Consider the following 20020-nt stretch of genomic DNA (forward strand, 5'->3'; position numbering starts at 1 on the left):
GGCCGCTCTGGAAAACAGTGTGGAGGTTCCTCAAAAAGTATCGATAGAACTCCCTTATGACCCAGCAATAGCATTGCTGGGGATTTACCCAAGAGAGACAGAAATGCTGATGCATAGGAGCACATGTACCCCAGTGTTCATAGCAGCACTGTCAACAATAGCCAAAACATGGAAGGAGCCTAAATGTCCATCACCTGACGAATGGATCAAGAAGATGTGGTATATATTCACGATGGAGTACTACATGGCAATGAGAGGGAATGACATATGGCCTTTTGTAGGAAAGGTGGCATTTTCAAAATTAAACTCCTACTTTGTCTCCAACACACAGCCCTACTTCTCCTTAAGTCTTCTCATTTCAGTATATAGCTAGTCCATTCTTTAAACTGCTCAAGCTGATATCTATAATTCAGCCACTTCTTAGTTCTTCTTCTGCTACCACTGAAATCCAGGTCACCATCATATCTCTCCTGGAGTATTGCCAAACCCTCCTCCTCTGTCTAATTGGTTCACTCACTTCTCTTATAACCCTACACTCTGTTTTTAATTGGAACATACTAATCCTGAATGAATTAAAAAAAGATTTTTGTTAAAATATAAATCTTATCATGTTACTTCTCAGCTCAATATCTCCAGTGGTTTCCCATGTAAGATAAAATTTGGGGGTTCTTTTTTTTTTAAGATTTTATTTGTAAGTAATCTCTACGCCCAATGTAGGGCTCGATCTCACAATCACTGGCCGAGCCAGCTAGACACCCCTCAGAAGTTATTGTAGTAGTTTTCAAATCCTTGTATGATCGCCTCCTGTGGCATCTTTCTGACCTCATCCTCTGCCATTTCTATACTTTACCCTCCACACTCTTCTGCAATCTTCTCAAGCAGGGCTTCTTACAGACACTTGCACGTTTTAAGCACATTCCCTCAGGTTCTTTTTCTAACTTGCATAATCTTCCTTCCCTCTTTCTGTTCTTTTTCAAATGCAAAAATTTCAGAGAAGTTTCCTGACTACCCTAAAAACAGCAGTCCCTTAGCACTCTCTATTCCCTTTCCCTCCCCTTGGTATTTGAATCAGCAGTTTGCTCACTCTACCAATGCTTTGTTTCCAAAATCAGAAGTAAAACTATCAAGATTAAAAAAATATTTTTACAAAGAAACAGCAAATAAAGCTGTCAAAAACGTGCCATTATTTTCTCCATTCCCTTTCTTCTTTTATTACCTATAAATCAGCCTGCTCTGTTATGACTTATCCTAACATTATTTTTTATTCTAGTGTCTGCATCCAGGCTCCTGGGCTTTCATTTCTGTGGTGTCTTCTGAGTCACTTACTTCCTTCAAATGTGAATTTACTCATTATAAGTAGGTACATGCATCTGGCTGCTTCATTATGTCTTCTAGTGTATCTTTGCCTGAACACTATATAAAACACATTATTTAATTATCAATTTATTTCTTTTTGTTTCTGCCTTATATTATGGGTAGGATACTATACTGAGTTCCACTAAATTATGTGTACAAAGAGATTATATTGCTTCTGCATTTCATTTTTAGAAAATTGGACATCATTTATTAAAATAAGGAAGAGTTCGGACGTGTACAGTTGTAGACACCTGCTCTAACCCCACTCCCTCATTTAACAGACTAGAAAACAGAAGCAGAGACTCCCAAAGACCATGAGGATGGTGCCAGGGGCAGGTTGGCACAGGGTCAGTGTACAATGACTTTCACTCCCTTTTCTTCTGCAAAACATAGCCCCAGTCTGGTTTCAATGCTAAACTAATTAATAAAAATACCTGCTGAATTACCCATCTTGCCTAAGAATTTTTCTTTGAAAGTGAAATTTTATTCCTAAATGGATTCTCTGAAATTACATCAATGAAATTTTAACCGTAATTGGATTATCTGAAATCACCTCACACTTCACCTTTTTATAGAAGTCCATAATTTAAGAGACTTGGCCTTTTAAAAATTAGAGGATACCGGCTTACAAATACCACCTTTCAAAGAGCCACCACACAATCATATTACTGGGCTGTTCATTTTGTGTTCAGTTTCTGTTGATTGTTCAGGGAAGTCACCACAGACACTCTTATATTTCAGTATCAAATGCACACAAAATGCTTATATTGTAGGAACGTCTTTAATTCCCATGGAATAATTCACTATTCAGACATGAAATGAAACACTGCACACAGAGGTCTGCCAAATAGCAGCTTTCCAAATTTAACATGCAAATATGAAATGTTTGGCAGATGGAAGTAACAAACGAAGCCCCAGATTGTGGATTAAAATGTATTTTGCTTATAAAAGTCATATTGCTTGAGGCCCTATATCATGTGCAAAACACGGTAGTGAGCTTTGAAACCAGAATTTGTTTTAGATGACCTTGAGGTTATCTTAGAGCTTCACTTCATGCAAATCTTTCAATGTATTTACTTATTATCAAGTAGATCCATTGTGTGCTATGTCTATATTCAGATATGAGTGTTTCCCACAATATTGTCAGCAACATTTATGTTTCTGCCATAGCATGAGTTATAGTGCTCTGTATTAAAGTTACTTGGATGCGTGTCTGACCTCTGCAACACTCGTGTTTATTAAGTAAATATGTCTTGAGCTCCTTCTTCTTGAGCTATTAGTTGCCAGGAATATGGAGATAAATATGATGGTCTTTGACCCTGCCATCAGGGAACTGTTTGCTGTTAAACAAGAGAAAGCCATGTCTTTCATCTGTGTTCTTTCATATGATGGCTTAGTAAGATGCTTTGCACAATATGTTTATAAAGTTGAGCAAAAGAGAATAACAAGTATAATTAAGGAGGAAATAACAAACATGTTGTTGATAGCAGGATGCAGCAGGCTTAGCCCAGCCCAGAAAGCCCGAGGGCCTTGGATCTATTTTGTCTTCTGTATTTTAGTTTTTCATACCTTAAAAAGTATAATATTCAAAATAGTTAATGGGAGATTCTACCTCCTTTCCTGGAAGACATCAAAAGAGGCAGGGAAATGTTTCCATTTTAGGTCATTAACACTCTGGCTTGAACCAAGTCAAAAACATTATCTAAATAAAACTGTAATACACCAAAACATTCTACACCCTCATTTGTACTGATTACCACTGAAAAGCCCTGGATTAGCAGAGTGTTTCTTTTCTTCTAAGGATGACTGATGATAAGAGCACACAAATCAACTAGTCTAAAACATCAGGAGATAACTTGAAAGTCATCTCTGGTTTCTCCTCCAGAATGAGATCTTCTGACCTCCTTAATCTCATTCAGTTAAATGCTAACATGGGCATTCCTTGTCACCTCCCGCTGGCGGTCACTCCCAGGAAATGAGTTTAGAATCTATCCATTCTTTTTTTTTTTCCTCTAAATTGGCTTCAGGAGGACTTCAGAGGTTAGGGACACCCCACCTCTCTCTAGTCCCTTGCCCTAGTGCTTTGGGTCCAGCCAGACCATCCTTCCATCGTCCCACAATTCCTAACATTTACTCATGAAAACAATCTGTATCTAAACCTTGTTGACCATTCTAATAAAATATTTGAAATCCTCACCACCTATGTAGTGGTATATAGTATACACTGTGGTATACAGTATAACTGTTCTCAGCGTTTGAGAATCTTATATTTCTAGAGATCTGTGAATATTCATAGTGATTAGAATAGGTAAGGCAGGCCTGTAGACAGATCTACTACTTCTTTTTTTTTCTTTTTTCTCTCCATGTGCCCACTCAGGAGTACTTGACCCTGTTGCCTCCTCCCTTGTTCTTGAAAATCTTTTTCCCTTGGCTTCCCCAACATTGTACAATTCTGATTCCATATTTTCTCAATGGCCACACCTGCATCGGTTTATTTTGATGTCTCTTTTTTCTTCTGTGTTTTTAAAATATTGGTGTTTCCCTCTCTGATCTTTCTTCTTTCATTAGAATTCCCTTACACAAGTTATTATTGAGTTGTTAATAATTCCCAATCTGTATTTTTAACCTAGACTTTTCTCCTGAATGAAAGAACTATGATCCGCTGTCTCTCAGACACCCATTTGGGTGGCTTCTGTTTCTCACCAGACCAGTCAATCCAAAATGGATCCATCGTTTCCCTCTTGAATTCGAATCTCCTCTTCTCTTGTTTGGGAATGGAACCACCTGCTCCTTCATTGTATAAGCAACTGGAATCTCTCCTTGCTGTGTCCCTCTACCTTACCCCTCCACATCCTATCTGTAATTAAGACTTCTGCACTGACATCTACCAGTCCACAGGCTTACCTGGATTCCCTGGCCTGCATTACTAGAAAATCTCACTTCCAGTCTTGTTCCATTTAGTCCACTCTTCCTACTGTAGGCAGAATTGATCTTTCTAGGACACAAAACTAATCATGCTACTTCTCACCTTAAAATTCTAGGATGGCTTTTCCATGGCTGTTAGGATCAAACCATATTTAATGTGGGAGGTATAAGGCCCTCCATTACCAAGCCCTTACTGTGTTCTCCACAGTCTCCTCCATACATCTGCTTATACTCTAAGACCTACACACGCTGAACTTCCCTCGGTTCTTAGAAGTGACATGTTCTCTCTTGCATTTGGGCTTATGTACAAGCTTGTGCCTCTTTTGGAAATACTCTTCCTTCACCCACACAAGAAGACGTTATATATAAATTTTTCTGCATAAACATTTTTTACATTACTTAGATCTCAGCTCTTGGGTCATAGGTAGTTTAAATATTTCTCCTTTTTTGCTGTTTTATTTTTAAAATGTTATACAATGAACACATATTAATTTTATATTTAAAAATCCAACAATTAGCATATGCATACTTGTGACCCATTACTTCCATTCTGGATATGTATTCAACAAAAATGCAACAATCTGATTACTTGTGAGAATTTTTGCCCTTCTGAATTACTTAAAGGCAAATATATTAGAAGTTTTAAAATGATAGTTGGTACTAGGTGAAAAGTATAGTGGACTACTTTGTACTATCTTTGCAATTTCCTATTGATCTATTTCAAAATAGAAAGTCAAAAATGTAACAGTCATTGACATAAATATTATATAGTAACTATAAATAACATTCTTAAAATTCAGTTGGCAATTGAATGTGTGAAACATGAGAAATAATTGATATGATCTGTTTTCAGTGTTACTTTATGGTTTTAAAAAATTCTTTTAAATGAATCTTTTGAATTACTCATATTTCTTGGAATATAAATATCAAAGAGGTAAATGTTGAACCATTGTTTAATAAGACTATGTATTTTCTTTTCCTGATTTCTAGACTCAGTGACCCCAGAAGTTAATAGACTAGAAGGCCTTAATGTGAAAGAGCTAGAATGAAACATAAATGAAGAAAAGTGTGATCAGGTTTCAATGACAAATGAGGATTACAAAACAAAGAATGTATAGTCAATTGCCATTTTCTTTTTTCTAGGAGGTGTCTCATGTCAACCCCCTGGAAAGACGATCTGGAGAGGGCATGGGAAAGGACGAGGGAGGTACACATAGCAGAGTCAAGGCTGGATTGGCTAGTGTGGCAGTCAACAATCACCATGACAGTGAGCATCTTCTTCCCCATTCTTCTGTGTTCCTTCCTCTCTTCACACGTCTCCTTCTTGTCTAGCTCTCTCCATCGGACCAATTCATCAGTCACACAAATAAAAAAGTTAAAATATCCCTAGGATTCTATGGCCAAAACAGAACTCCTGATACTCCCTCCAGAAACCAGCTCATTCATAAGGTTTCCTCAAGTTGATAAATGGTACTGTTACTTACATAGTTGCTCAAGTCAAAAACCAAGAACTTATCCTTGATTTCTTTTTTTTCCTGCCACAACGCTATTTAATCCACCAATAACACATCTTTTATATTCAAAATGTTATCTCAAACCTGTCTGCATTTCTCCATCCTCACTGCTACTCTCTGGGTTCACACATCTCTTACCTGGATACAAGAGTTGGGGTGATCATTTAAGAAACACAAATCCAAATCAAATTAGTGCTCTGCTTAAAACCTTCCGATGACTTCCTAATGTATCTAGAATACAATGATGACTCTTTATCATATCTTCTCAGAGGCTCAAACTCTGGCCCATCTCTGCCTCGCAGGAGGTACTCACTCTGCCCCAGCTGCCCAGGCTTTTCTCCAATACTCAAACAGGCCAAGTTCAGGACTACATTAGCATCTTGTGCTCTGCCTGAAAAATTCTGTCCCAGAGTTGTGCATGCTCAAGTGACAGCTCAAATATCATTACCATCTAACTGAAACCAATTCTGAACATGCACACTAACTTAACCCTCTCTCTGTGAAATAATTATTGTGTTCATCTATTCATTGTTTATTGTTCTCCCCTTCCCAATCCCATGTAAATTCCAGGTAAGCAGAGATTACTAATATCTAGAGGTCCTAAAGTCATCTGACACATCATAGCCTCTTTAAAAAAATGTACTGGCAATTTTTTGGTCCATTTTTTCCTCTGTTGCCTTTCATCAAGATGACTAAAATACACGGGGGAAAAAGACCGATAAGAAGAAAGATTGTAGGGGCCATGGATAGACTGCCCACAATGTATCACTTTGGCATCATTATGATTATTTTAAATGAAAGTTACTTGGGGAGGGTGGGTGGCTCAGTTGGTTGAGCATCTGACTTCGGCTCACGTTATGATCTCACAGTTCCTGGGTGGAGCCCTGTGTTGAGCTCTGTGTTGACAGGATAGAGCCTGGAGTCAACTTTGGATTCTGTGTTTCCCTCTCTCTCTGCTCCTCCCTTACTCTTGCTCTGTCTGTGTCTCTCTCTCTCGCTTTCAAAAATAAATAAACATTAAAAAATTACTTTTTTAAAGGTTTTATTTATTTATTTATTTTTAAATAGTTTATTGTCAAATTGGTTTCCATATAACACCCAGTGCTCTTCCCCACAAGTACTCTCCTCCATTACCACCACCTCCCAACCCCCTTTCCTCCCCCTGCAACCCTCAGTTTGTTCTCAGTATTCAATAGTCTCTCAAGTTTTGCATCCCTCTCTCTCCCTAACTCTCTTTCCCTCTTCCCCTCCCCCTAGTCCTCCATTAGGTTTCTTCTGTTCTCCTGTTAGACCTATGAGTGCAAACATATGATATCTGTCCTTCTCTGCCTGACTTATTTTGCTTAGCATGACACCCTTGAGGTCTATCCACTTTGCTACAAATGGCCATATTTCATTCTTTCTCATTGCCATGTAGTATTCCATTGTATATATATACCACATCTTCTTGATCCATTCATCAGGTGATGGACCTTTAGGCTCTTTCCATGATTTGGCTATTGTCGATAGTGCTGCTATGAACATTGGGGTACATGTGCTCCTATGCATCAGCACTTCTGTATCCCTTGGTTAATTCCCTAGCAGTGCTATTGCTGGGTCATAGGGGAGTTCTACTGATACTTTTTTGAGAAACCTCCACACTGTTGTCCAGAGCAGCTGCACCAGTTTATATTCCCACCAACAGTGTAAGAGGGTGCCTGTCTCTCCACACCCTTGCCAGCATCGATAGTCCCTTGACTTGTTCATTTTAGCCACTTTTACTGGGGTGAGGTGGTATGTTAGTGTGGTTTTAATTTGTGTTTCCCTGATGATGAGTGATGTTGAGCATTGTTTCATGTGCCTGTAGGCCATCTTAATGTCCTCTTTGGAGAAGTGTCTGTTCATGTCTTCTGCCCATTTCTTCACTGGGTTATTTGTTTTTTTGGGTGTGAAGTTTGGTGAGTTCCTTGTAGATTTTGGATACTAGCCATTTATCTGATATGTCATTTGCAACTATCTTTTCCCATTCTGTAGTTGCCTATTAGTTTTCTTGATTGTTTCCTTTGCAGTACAGAAGCTTTTTATCTTGATGAGGCCCAAATAGTTCATTTTTGCTTTCATTTACCTTGCCTTTGAGGATGTGTCAAGTAGGAAATTGCTGCAGTTGAGGTCAAGGAGGTCATTTCCTATTTTCTCCTCCAGGGTTTTGAGGGTTTCCTGTCTCACATTCAGGTTCTTCATCCATTTTGAGTTTATTTGTGTGTATGGTGTAAGAGACTGGTCTAGTTTCATTCTTCTGCATGTTGCTGTCCAGTTCTACCAGCATCACCTGCTAAAGAGGCAGTCTTTTTTCCATCACCAAATTTGGGAGCACCCAAATACATAAAACAATTAATCACAGACAGAAACAATCTTATTGATAAGAATGTACTAATTGCAGGGGACTTTAATACTCCACTGATAGCAATGGATAGATCAACCAGACAGAAAATCACTAAAGAAACAATGGACCTGAATGACACATTGGAACAGATGGAATTGATAGATATATTTCGAACTCTGCATCCTGAAGTTAGGAAATTTACCTTCTTCTCAAGTGCACATGGCACATTCTCCAAGATAGATCACATTCTGGGGCATAAAGCAGCCCCATATGTATAAATGAATAGAGATCATACCATGCACACTTTCAGGTCACAATGCCATGAAACTTGAAATTAAGCACAGGAAAAAGTCTGGAAAACCTCCAAAAATGTGGAGGTTAAAAACCACCCTACTAAAGAATGATTCAGCTAATCAGGCAATTAGAGAAGAAATTTAAAAATCTATGGAAACAAATGAAAATGAAAATACAACAATCAAAATCTCTGGGACGCAGCAAAGGCAGTCCTAAGAGGAAAGTATATTGCAATCCAGGCCAATTTCAACAAACTAAAAAAGGCACAAATTCAAAATCTAATGGAGCACCTACTGGAATTAGAAGAGGAGCAGCAAGAGCACCCCAAACCTAGCAGAAGAAAAGAAATAATAAGGATTAGGGCAGAAATAAACAATATGGAATCCAAAAAAAAAAAAAAAAAAAAGTCAAGCAGATCAATGAAACCGAGTTGGTTCCTTGAAAAAATAAACGAAATTGATAAACCTCTAGCCAGGCTCCTTAGAAAGAAAAGACAGAGCACCCAGATAGACAAAATCATGAATGAAAAAGGATCTATTACCACCAATCCCTCAGAAATACAAGCAAGCATTAGAAATTACTATGAAAAATTATATGCCAAAAAACTGGACAACCTAGAAGAAGTGGACAAATTCCTAAATGTGCATGCATTACCAAAATTCAAACAGGAAGAGACAGAAAGCATGAATAGACTGATAACCAGTGAAGAAATCAAATCCATTATCAAGAATCTCCCAATGAAAAAGAGCCCAGGGCCAGATGGCTTCCCAGGGGAATTCTACCAGACATTTAAAACAGAGCTAATACCCATTCTTCTCAAACTATTCCAAAAAATAGAAATAGAAGGAAAACTTCCAAACTCATTCTATGAAGCCAGCATCACCATAATACCCAAACCAGACAGGGACCCAGCCAAAAAAGAGAACTACAGACCAATATCCTTAGTGAATACAGATGCAAAAATACTCAACAAGATACTGGCAAATTGAATTCAACAGCATATAAAAAATTTATCCATCATGATCAAGTGGGATTTATTCCTGGGTTACAGGGCTGGTTCAATATTTGCAAATCTATCAATGTGATACATCACATTAACAAAAGAAAAGATAAACACCATATGATCCTGTCAATAGATGCAGAAAAAGCATTTGACAAAAAACAGCAACATTTCTTAATAAAATTCCTTGAGAAAGTTGGAATAGAAGGAACTTACCTAAACATTACAAAAGCAGTTTATGAAAAGCCCACAGCTAATATCATCCTCAATGGGGAAAAACTGAGAGCTTTCCCCCTGAGATCAGGAACAGGACAGGGGTGTTCACTCTCACCACTGTTGTTTAACATAGTGCTAGAAGTCCTAGCATCAACAATCAGACAACAAAAGGAAATAAAAGGCATCAGAATTGGCAAAGAAGAAGTCAAACTTTCACTTTTCGCAGATGACATGATCCTCTACAGGGAAAACCTGGCAGACTCCACCAGAAGCCTTCTAGAACTGATCAATGAATTCAGTAAAGTTGCAGGATACAAAATCAATGTACAGAAATCGGTTGCATTCCTATACACCAATAATGAAGCAGCCGAAAGAGAAATAAGAAACTGATCCCGTTCACAATTGCACGAAAAACTATCAAATACCTAGGAGTAAACCTAACCAAGGATATAAAAGACCTATATGATGAAAACTATAGAAAACTTATGAAAGAGATTGAAGAAGACACCAAGAAATGGAAAAACATTCCATGCTCATGGATCAGAAGAATAAACATTGTGAAAATGTCATTACTACCCAAAGCAATCTCTACATTCAATGCAATCCCCATCAAAATTGTGCAAGCGTTCTTCTCAAAGCTAGAATAAGCTATCCTCAAATTCGTATGGAACCACAAAAGACCCTGAATAGCCAAAGTACATCTGAAGAAGAAAACCAAAACGGGAGGCATCACAATCCCAGACTTTAGCCTCTACTACAAAGCTGTCATCATCAAGACAGTATGGTATTGGCACAAAAACAGACACATAGACCAATGGAATAGAATAGAGAACCCAGAACTGAGCCCACAAATGTATGGCCGATTAATTTTTGACAAAGCAGGAAAAAAATTACTTAAGAAACAGTCTATGAGGGAAGAACACTATGAAAGAAGGTCACCCTCCCTGTACAAGAGGGAAAGAGATATACTTATCACCAGAGGTAGGAAATTTAGACCTAAGAAGGCTATATACACAAACCTTCTTACTTTTTACTAATATATGACATTAAGTCAAATTCTCCTTAGAATTTCTTACTACTTGAAGCACCCAAATTTAAGGGTTTTTTTTTGGACAGGTTAATTACTCACAGGTTTACTGTCTCTTTGAATAAAAAATACAAAAACACGCCTGCATTGGTCATTTCTTTAAGTCTCGATTTCATTACTGGGCCTCTGTGTGTGTGTGTGTAATACTTTGGTTCTTTTCTCCTGTTAATTTGTCTCATGTAAATTTAATTCTTAGCTTAGCTAGAATAATTGTGGACAGAAGAAATTTCTTCCTCCTCTTTAAGATCAAGAAATAACAACATCAATTCCTCCAGATTGTTCAACATGAAAGAGAGAGAGAGCGAGAGAGAGAGAGAGAGAGAGAGAGAGAGCAGTATACCTGCCAAGGGAGACATATGTAAACTGCATACAGGCGGGGTGCAATGCAGTTGTCTCTTGATTTGGGTTAGTGTGACCATTATGCAAATACTTTTGCCTGTTTTTGTTTTAGTAAACATTCTTTTCCACTATAGATTTTGGGTGGAGTGATCATTATGCTTGCAAAAATATTAATATACTACACTTGATTGAGACAAAAATGAAATAAAAATATTAATCTCCCCGTAATTACTGTCCCAGTGCTGAACTTTCCCCAGTTACCATAGGCCTCTTTCCACCAGAGGCATTGAAGCTTCTTTTTTGTTTTAAAAGAGAGTGAAAGAGTAAAATCATTCTCTGTAACTAGTAAGAAAAGAAGTTGCTTATTGTGCTTAAAATATCAACTGATATCATCCTATAATTCCACAGGACTATGGAACAACTGTTAGAGAGCTTCAATTAGGTTATTCTTTCTTTAATTCTTCTTTTTTTCTTCTAGAGATTGAGAAAGCATGAGCAGGGAAGAATGGCAGAGGGGAGAGGGAGAGAGAGAGAGGGAGAGAATCCTAAGTAGACTCCACTCTCAGAGACAGCCCCATGTGGGACTCAATTCCACAACCCCAGGATCATGATCTGAGCCAAAATCAATAGTCGGTCACTCAACCGACTCTCATTGAGTTGCCCCTTCAATGAGATTATTCTTAAGCTAGAAAATGTGGTGAAAGTCGATGTGATGGCAAAGCAAGTTTAGTGAAAAAAAGAAAAGTCCTGAACAGTAAATATAGTGAGGAGGAAAAGCAGCCACTTCTTTTTGTCTGAAATACCTATTTGTTTAGGGCACCCTACATGTTCCTTCATCCAGCCTCAGCTTCCGGCTAAATGATGACCCACAGGTCTCGTAAGAACCTGCCTGCTGCCTGCAGGATTACAGGTCTTCTTGCAAAGTATTTTGTCTGTATTCTTACTGCTTGGGAAAAGGGAAGATGCTTCTGCAATATGAACCAATAATAGGGAACCATGAAAAGCAGAATGTTGTCCTAGAAAAAAATCCAAGCCTCAGAATCAGGAATTTTGCTCCTGCCCCCTATATTTCTCTGGGCCTCATATTCCAGAATATAAAGCAAGCATTGAGATCTTTTAGGTTTCACTAAACTCTAAAAACAAAATAAAAAATAAAAAATAAATTAAAAAGTCATTGCAGTAAAGCTTTCCTTAGGCAATAGATGATTAAGATTATATCTGCATTGAGCTATCAGAAGAATGAAGACAAACTCATTAACAAAATCATCCCTAAAGAAACTGTTTTTATTGGAAATATTTATTAAAAATGTCACCTTCCAACTGATGATTTCGACACAAAGAACAGTAAATCTGTCACAGCTTTTCTAAATGAGCTGTGTTCAGTTCAGTTCAACCAATATTTACTGAGATTCTAATTTGTAGAAAACATTAGTTTGACCTTGGACAACACCACAGAGAGTTGTTTCTCATCATTGAGGATTTGGACTTTGCAGGGTTTTTTTTTTTTTTCTTCCCACAAATAAGAACAGGTTTCCATTATTGTTGAAGAACACATTTCAGGTTTTTTGTTTTTTTTGTTTTTTGCTTGTTTGTGCCTGTTTGTTTTTGTTTTTGTTTTGTTTTTTTATGGCAGGAAGTAGGGGGAATGGTGAGAAAAGACACTGTCAATAAGTTAAACTTTCCAAATGGTAATCTTGGAGTCAAGACCTTTACATTCACCAAATCCTCACTATCCTTAAATGCTTAGATGTGAAGGGAGCCTTGAAGTAGCAGAGTGGGTCCTCAGAGAGAAAGACTCTTTGCACCAAGGTTGGATCAACTGAAAGAAAAAAAAAATGGAGAATAGCATCTATGAGGAGGCTGCAGCCAGTGACATGGTCAGAACCCAAAGATTTAACATGCTCAATTCTGAAAGTCTAAAATCTGGGATAGCACAGAGAGCTCCTGGCAATTAGGTAAACGGGAGAAATAGCAGATTCAGTGTACATAATGTTTCCAAATAAGAGTGCTTGGATGTACATACTTTTACAAATTCAAAATCTCTTCCTTTTTCCCCTTTTTACTCCCCTTTTGCTCCACAACTCCACTAGGTTTCGCCTGGCCCCTGCATTGCTACACTCTCTACCAGTCCCTGGCCAGTCCAACAGTACTGCCACCAGATACTACCACTTAGGTGGAAATGAGAGCACGATTCCTTGTGTTACCATGTCATTAGTACACACAGAATGCATGAAGGGCCTTTGCACTTGCTGTTCTTCCCCCAAATACATGCCTGGCTCACTCCCTCAGCTCCTTCAAGTGTCTGCTCAAATGCGACATTATCCAAGAGGTCTCCCTTCTCTTCATTGCTATTCCCTTATTGGTTTCTCTCCACTCACATACTATATGTTTTTTCATATCAGTGATAACCCCCTGACATATGTTTTCATGTAAATATATTCGTTTCTATGCTTTGCTTGTGTCCTGACTAGAAAGTAAGGTCTATGAGAGGGCGGACTTCCATTTGCCCACTGCTGAATCCTTGCACCAAAATCAACACGTGGCTTAGTGTAGGTGCCCAACAGACACTTGTCGAGTGCATTACATGCACTCAATATATTTAATTATCCTTTAGAATAAGCCACACCACTGGGCAGGTGGAGAAAGCAATTCTCAAACCAAGATCACTTTCTACCACCTGGCTTTTTCTATTTTACTTCTTCCAAAGGCTTGATGATAGCTTTATCTCAGAAGAGAAATTAACAGATCATGGACAACGTAGAAGATCTTTTGTTCCTGGTTTTCTGTCTCTAACCATAAAGCTGTAAATTTCCTAGAGGAAATAGTTACAAGGCATGTGATACACTTAATTGACTGATAACAAAGTAGTAGCTAAAGTTTAAGGGAAGGGCTCTGACAGGGATGTAGGTGATACATAATGTAACCTCCTGCCTTTCAAAAAATATTCCCAGCTTTGGTTTGGTTGATTTGACTTTAACTGGTCAGATTCATGAATTCTTTGAATTTTAAAAATACTTAAAAAAAATCTAACAATTATTTAGACATTCTTCTCTTTTCCAGTCTTTGATGGAGGCCAAAAAAGAAAAGTGCTGTGCAATTTCTTAGCTCGACAGACCCCAAAGAGAATAAACAGAGAGAAAGCAGAAGATGTTTACTTTCTCTTTCTCGCTTGGTTTTAGATGACAGGTCAGTAACATTTTGGGAGCATTTTTAGGTTTTAGTTTCTTGGGTGAACCTGGATAGAGAACATTCTTGAATAAAGTCTTATATGATGTTTTACTGAGTCCCTGCTTTGTATCAGAACGTGTGTTCCATGCAGAGGACTCAGAGCCACTATTTCAGTTGCCACCCCCCGTTTCTAGACAGCCTGTTGGACTCGTCTGCTTGAATGTCCCATGAACGTCTTGAGAACTCCCTGTCCCTAAATTAAACAATAGTGGGACTGCACATACCCACTCTGTCCCTATGTTAAATAATACGGATGCCAAGCAAAGCAACTTGGTTTCTTGATCCAGGAAATACTCTTTCCTGACAGCTAAGACTCTAAGCCAGTTAGACAGCTTATTCATCAAGATCTGCTTCAAGAATTTTGCCTCAGTGTGCCCACTGATTCCTCCTTGCGAAACACACCTTAAAATTCCCTAGCCAAGACCCTGAAATTCTATAACTTCCCTGCCTTGATATTTTGAGATGTCACTAAAACTATGTAACATTCCAATAAACTTAGCATTGCCTGATTAACAGGTTTTTCTTTAGCTTTTTGGGGAATTAACAACCAACAACGTAAGTTCAATTATCTGAAACTGACTTTGCTATTTCCTCCCCAGACAAACTGTTTCTCCTTTGATAACATTAGAATTTTTACCCAATACGTCAGTTAGAAACAGAGGTGTCTTTGACTACTTTCCTTCACCCCCAATAAATAATCAATTCCAAAGTCAACAGTTTTGTTCTTAAATATTTTTCACTTTCACCTTTCAATTTATTGTTGTGGTCTTCTCTTCTTTATCTTCCTTCCTGCCTTCCTTCTTCCTTCCTTCCTTCCTACCTTCCTTCCTTCCTTCTTCCTTCCTTCCTTCCTTCCTTCCTTCCTTCCTTCCTTCCTTCCTTCCTCCCTTCCAGAGAGTATGAGCTGGGGAGAGGCAGAGAGAGGCAGAGAGAGCGAATCCCAAGCAGGCTCTACACTATCAGCATGTAGCCCTTATGTGAGGCTCAATCACACAACCATGAGATCATGACCTGAGCTGTTTGAAACCAAGGGTCAGTGGCCTGACTGAACCACCCAGGCACCCCTCTTCCCAGTGTTTGCTATCATCACCCTGAGAATTCTAGGTAATTAATTCCACCTACCTGGTTGGAACACTTGCAGGTTGGCATTATGCTGCTTAAATCCAATGCATTTAGAACCATGCTAAAGTTCATATCCCAGAAAGAGCATTTGGGGGGCTTCCCACTCCTTCACCTTTCTCCATGGCTCAAGAAGTGGGGTTTGCTGGGTTCTCTTTCCTCCCTAATTAAAGATCCCCTTTCTCAAACAGTGCTACACCTTGCCCTTAGTACCACAGTGACTATTACTGTTGCTTAATAATTTGGTTGTAACACATGGGATTTTGCTTGGACTTTGCTGGAAAAGTGAGTTTGAGGCTATGAAGATGATTTTGAAGGCAGATAATTTTTGAAGGGAAATGCTTTTGTCTGCCCAGAGTCCAATGTTCCTTCAGAGAAAGGAGCAGGTTCTCACCCCACCAATTTTATACTGATGGATCCAGGAATGAAAAAGAGGTGGTATTCTCAATTTACAACCCCGCACACACCTCATCATCTCATGGGGCACAATTTTTAAAGTTTTAACCAATAGTTTGACATCCTTTGACTGTCTTCGTTTCTGAAATTGGCTAAGTGAAAAGTTGATGGCTCAAAACTGAAGTCTGGATCTTGGCTTGCTGGGTTTTCAAAGGAAGGAGCAACCGAGAAGAGGGTCTTCAGTCATTTACCTGAACAGGCAGTCCTCCTCCAAGGCCTGCTCATGGAAGAAAATGTGAGCTCTAAGGAAGCAATTGCCAGGTCAGAGGACTCAGAGTTATAGGCTTCTAACATGAGCTTCCTGTATGCTGAGAGAGGTGTGCACGGACCCAGTCAATGTATTAAGTATGCCTTGCTGCTCTTAATGCTTGCAGAGGTCAGTGTTATTTTTAGCTGCATCATGAGGTCAGTAACATTCTTGGGCATGCGCTATCACAAAGCCATGATCAAGGTTTGGTTTTTTGCTTTAGTTTTTGGCCCCCACCACCCCCCACCCCACCGTCCCTGCCAGGTCAGCAGATGATATTCAAGAGGAAATAAGATTAAGTTCCTCAAGGGTAAAGAAACTAACCCCAAAATTCAAAACTGAACTGACCTGGTTCAAAGGTAAACACTTACATTTATTGAATGTTAAGCAAAACCATATTTGTGGTTTTATTTATGAGGTAGATATTATTATTCTATTAATTTTGCTGATGAAGAACAAATGGGTACAGAGAGTTCATGTAACTTTCCAGTTACACAGCACCTAAGTGGAAGAGCTTGGACTTCCCCTGAGCCTACACACTTTGCCATTTTGGCCAATGTTTCTCAAAGTGTGTTGTCTCACAGGAAAGTAATCCTACAGATTCTTCAAAAAATCATTCTAGAGACATTTAATTTATGGAAATTTACCACAATGTTACCAAGTAAAGGCTCTGAAAAGACTTGCATAACTTAACATTACAGCAACTTTAATAAACTTACTAAAGCACAGCACATTTTGCCACATAACTACCACTAATACCTCAGCAAACACAAACACTGAAGGATGGTAGAGGGTAGAATCCCAGACTCTCTCTATATGCATATGCAACATGCCACGGAGAGGTTTCTTCCATATTTCCCAAGTAAGTTAGACAATAGAAATTCTTTCACATGAATCTCAACATCTATGACACATTTGTGTGTGTGTGTGTGTGTGTGTGCGCGTGTGTGTATGTGCGTGCGTGTGTGTGTGTGTGTGTGTGTGTGTGTGTGTGTGTGTGAGTGGTCTTCAGCTTTGTCTGGTGGATAACATTCCAAGATACACCTATCAAAGTCCACTATGTGAGATCACTAATTAAAGACTAATTAAAGTGCCAGACATGAATCATAACCTCTCTCTGGTTTCCTAAAAATGAAAAAATAAAATTATAGTGTACCAAGCCCAGCTGGTGGCCCTCTGAGGTCGGCCAGTTTCTATAGGTAGACGCTATGAAAAGTTCATCTGAGAAAATTGTCAACACAAGACAGCAGTCACCTGGAAGGAAGAAGTGACTTGCCAGAGGCTAAGTTTCTGTAGAACTCCTACTGTCTTCATGATAGCCAACTTTAATGAGCATTATCATCTGGTTAGTTCATAATAGGAAATAATCATATAAAAATAAAGAAAAGTGACAAATTCAACAGAAGTTAATTTTTTCCTTTCCAAAAAATATATGCATTCCAGAGGACTTATAGGGACAATAATTTCAGACACCAAGCCTTTCTATCCAACATTGTATAGTGTTCAGAGCACACCCTGGCTCTGAACAAATGACACACCTCTTCTTACTTCAGTTTCCGCATATGAAAATGAGATCATCAGAGTCCCAGTGCAAAAGATTGTCACAATGATTAAGCAAGATAATACGTGTGAAGTGCTTAACTCAGTGCCAGTACATATTAAATGCTCATTGAAGTTAGCTATCATGAAGACAGTAGGACTTCTACAGAAACTTAGCCTTTGGCAAGTCACTTCTTCCTGCCAGGTGACTGCTTTCTTGTGCTGACAATCTTCTCAATAGTTCCTTGGCCTACCAAAAAAAAAAAAAAAAAGCAGTGGGAAAAGGTGGCATCATTGTGTACAAATAGTCTATGAAGATGCAACTGGTCTCAAGCTGACTCACAGATTCTGAAAGAAAGAGGATGAGTACCCAATTCCAGGACCTCTGGTTTCACCAGTATTAAAATCATTTAACAAAACACAAATTAGAGTTTCCTGAATAAAACAGGACTTGGTGTTAATCGGGAAGAACCTTGTTTTAATTGTTCTGTTATCCACTAATGCAAAGTTAATGTGGGAAGTATCTTCAAAGGATACTAAAAAGTAGCTAAAATGCCCTGAGTTAACACCAGACATTCTCTGGGTGAAGCACTTTATATCCCTTCTTAAATCTGATGCTTAAAGTAAACTAATGATGCCGGTACTATTTTATGCCAATTTTCTGGACAAGAAAATAGATCGTTAGAGAGATTAAGGGACCATTCTGAGATCACACACAAGATAAATGCTTTGATCGGACCCCAATGAGTCCATGTCCAGAGCCAATCCATTTAAGTACCCTGCTCCACTGCCTACCTGGGCCCACTGCCCTGCTGAGATAATCCATCCTAAGTCACCTACAAGAAACTGTCATGTAGATGCATGTTTTCAACGACCAGAGAATTGACCCGAATGTTATCTTTTAGACCAGGACACATTGCCATGTTTCACCAACATTTTGTCCATCACTACATGGTTTCTAACCACCAGAAACTCTTGTGTTATTTAAATAATGCCAGCTGGATATTTCACTGGTTAAAAAAACATCTTAACTGCATATGACCCGTTCATGAATCTTCCTAATCTCCAAACAGGGCTTGGTCCTCAACACTACAACTTCTCTCTTCAGCTTACAACCGTCCTTAAGAGGAAAAGGCGATGATAAGGTTTAGGGATCCTAAAGTCATATAGATGTTAGGTGGAGAGATTATGTGATACAATCATCAGATTATTTCACTAAAAATGAAATCAGCCCAAGAATTTAACTCTTCTGAAACCAGAGCCTCGTGACAGAATTGGTTAGTTACTTGTTTTGATATTGTGAAGGGCTCATCCTTCAACAGGTTTTTTTGTTTGTTTGTTTTTGTTTAATTTTGAAAACAGTCCATTTTCTGTTTAACATATACATAGCACTTCTGCATTGGGTAAATAAAGACATTAATAAAGAAAACCCCAGCCCTTTAAATTTTTAAATTTTACCTCAAAAATAAAGAAATTATAAGAAAGATATTTAAGAAATGTTAAAACAAAAATATTGATGCAAAATGGTGGTTACAATCTAGTCACTATACAGATTATTTGGGGACCAGTTTTATGTAGCCAAGCAATTTTCTATGTTGATGCCACTGGTGCACAGGCCCTGTGCAAATTACGACTGTTGATGTATGTCGGAACTGGAATGGACACAAATGATGATAATCTTACTTACGTAATGTTTTCTCTGTGGCAGACAATGTCCTCATTTAATCTTCAATATAACTCTTTAACAAAAGTGAGGAAAGTGAGCCAATGAGGCTGAGAGAGATTCAACAATTCACTTGAGGTCACACAGCTTGCAAGTGACAGAGCTGGGACTTCAACTCAGAAAATACAGGTTCAGAGTCTGGGGTCTTCACCCTCATGCTCTGACTCAATGTTATTTGCAAGATGTCAGCTTCAAGCCCAAGACAGCTCCTAGTCATAGGAGCCCCAGGTGAGGAAGTTCACGTTCGAGCCTTCCACTCAGAAAAGACTGCAAGAGTGACCCAGACTGAGCAAGACTGGAAAAGCACAAACTGGCCGAGCCAGGGCCTGTCACAACGGCCAGCCTCACAGGACAGCCTCCTACTGAGAGGCGCTGGGTGAGGATGTCCACCTAGGGGTGCCGATTGACACACATGCCCCTCTGGCCTGTTGAGCCTATGTTTCAGAAGGGAAGAAAGGTCTCTGTCATATATGAATTCCCCTAAAGATTCCCCCTACAGAATGTAACGTGTCACATTAGGTGACCGATAGGGACTGAGGATAGAGAAGTCATAGGTCTATGCCTTCCAGAAAATCATGTTCTAATGTTCCCTACCGGCAGCTATTCTTGATTCTC

At 38.8% G+C, this 20020-nt stretch overlaps 1 long non-coding RNA gene across 1 annotated transcript; it reads right to left on the reverse strand.

Moving 5' to 3' along the window:
* Nucleotides 1-12565: 12565 nt before the first annotated feature.
* On the reverse strand, nt 12566-19790 carry LOC115296554. The gene is made up of 2 exons (XR_003910925.1): nt 19370-19790; nt 12566-12912 (listed from the first exon to the last, which is right to left on the reverse strand). It is a non-coding gene; the product is annotated as an uncharacterized LOC115296554 (long non-coding RNA).
* Between the last annotated feature and the right edge of the window lie 230 nt (nt 19791-20020).

This window comes from Suricata suricatta, chromosome 1, assembly GCF_006229205.1.
Source record: "Suricata suricatta isolate VVHF042 chromosome 1, meerkat_22Aug2017_6uvM2_HiC, whole genome shotgun sequence".
Taxonomy (NCBI): Eukaryota; Metazoa; Chordata; class Mammalia; order Carnivora; family Herpestidae; genus Suricata; species Suricata suricatta.